This window comes from Equus asinus, chromosome 17, assembly GCF_041296235.1.
Source record: "Equus asinus isolate D_3611 breed Donkey chromosome 17, EquAss-T2T_v2, whole genome shotgun sequence".
Classification (NCBI taxonomy): Eukaryota; Metazoa; Chordata; class Mammalia; order Perissodactyla; family Equidae; genus Equus; species Equus asinus.
In genome coordinates, this window is record NC_091806.1 from 32773695 (window position 1) to 32775840 (window position 2146).

The following is a 2146-nucleotide window of genomic DNA, read 5'->3' on the forward strand; positions in this document are numbered from 1 at the left end:
GACTCATTCTATCTCAATAGAAGAGGAGTACTTCAAAACAAGCTAAAATGTGGATCTCAAGAAAAATATTAAGAAAAAGAAGACTTGAAGGACCCTGGGTTCTCGTGCAAAATAATTGACACAGCCATAAAGATAGAGTGAGAAATATGGGGGAAAATAAAATATCTGAGTGCACAGTAGGAAAAGACAATTGAAAGATTAAGGCTACCACTTCAAAACTCACCCATCTGCATTCGTCACCTGACTTTCCTAAACCAACATAGAGACCATCATCCTATGCTAATAATAATATTATAGGAAGTACTCATCAAGATTTTGCTTAACACATTGTGCTGTTTTTCTGTATCATTACTTTTAATTCTCACAATAATCCCTTGATGTAGGTCCCAACATCGCCTTCATTTTGCTGATGGATAAAAGGAGACTCAGGAAAGTTAAGCTAGAACCAATGTCTCCCAGGTGGTAAACGGTAGGGCTGATACGTGAATGCATACACTTGTCTTCTCAGAGCCAAAGCTTTTAGAACCAATGCTATACTTCTCTTCAGAATTGTCTTTGTTGATTGTACATGCCTCTAATACCACATTTATCCACTGCATCTACTATGCATTTATTTGTGAATTACTTATCTATGCTACTCCATGCATTAAGTTCAGTACAATAGAGACAATTAAGTGCAAATTGAATAAAATTCAAATTCATTAACAGCATTTAGGCTGAGAACAACTCTGATTCGGTCTGAAGCTTGGCTTTCTCCATTAATAGCTGTGTAACCTTGAATAAATTACTCAATCTCTCTGGACAAATTATACCAGACATATAAGTGGAAAAAATAGATAATTGATCTAATAGAGTTGATAAGAGGATTCTATAGAAGTGTAAGCTGTTAGAAGACTCAAAACATCTGATTTAGGAAATGGATTCATTCCAGGCATGTGAATCTGGACAACTCATTATCCCTTCCCACAACTTAATTTCTTCATATACAAAATCAAGAGGTTGGAAAGGTGATCTGTAAAGACCCTTCCTCTTCAAAAGTCTATTACTGTATAGACAAGTATCACTAAATTGTGTTGTCTAACCCATGCTTAAGAAATTGAGAATATTTAAAAATAAATTATTGCTATCATAAAATAATGCTTGTACATTCCAATTTCTGTGCAACTGGTTTTTGTTCATCAATGTGTTCCTTTACTTCTCTTTGCTACAGAGCATTTTATGATTCTCAAACAACATCCATGGAAAATAATACAGAGGTGAAAGAATTTGTCCTGCTAGGACTAACCAATGCCCCAGAACTCCAGGTTCCACTCTTTATAACATTCAGCCTCACCTATCTCATCACTCTGATTGGGAACCTGGGGCTGATCATGTTGATCCTGCTGGACTTTCATCTCCACACTCCTATGTACTTTTTCCTTAGTAACGTGTCTCTAGTGGACTTTTGTTACTCTTCAACAGTCACTCCAAAGGTGATGGCTGGGTTCCTTACTATAGAAAAGGTCATCTCCTACAATGCATGTGCTGCTCAGATGTTCTTTTTTGTAGTCTTTGCCACTGTAGAAAGTTACCTCTTGGCCTCAATGGCCTATGACCGCCATGCAGCAGTGTACCACCACAATGACGACAAGTGTGTGTACATGTCTGGCCATAGGCTCTTACATCTTTGATTTTCTGAGTGCTGGTATTGACATTGGAGACAAGTTCTGTCTCTCTTTCTGTATGTCCAGTGTGGTCCATCACTTTTTCTGCAATATTCCAGCAGTCATGGCTCTATCTTGTTCTGATAGGCATGTGAGTGAGCTGGTTCTTGTTTTTGTGTCCAGCTTCAACATCTGTTTTGCTCTCCTGGTTATCTTATCTTATCTATTCATATTTATCACCATCCTAAAGATCCGCTCATCTGCAGGATACCAGAAGGCTTTATCCACCTGTGCCTATCAACTCACTGAAGTCTCTATCTTCTATGGAACTATTATCTTCATGTGCTTACAGCCCAGATGCAGACAAAATGGCATCGGTGTTCTATACTATGCTCATCCTCATGCTCAATCCTGTAGTCTATAGCCTGAGAAACAGAGAGGTCAAAAATACAGTCAAGAAGGTTGTTGAGAAGGCAAAATATTCTCTAGGTTTAGTCTTTTAA

At 37.9% G+C, this 2146-nt stretch overlaps 1 pseudogene; it reads left to right on the forward strand.

Annotated features, from left to right (window-relative positions):
- Nucleotides 1-1238: 1238 nt before the first annotated feature.
- On the forward strand, nucleotides 1239-2146 carry LOC106822157 (olfactory receptor 5B3-like; annotated as a pseudogene).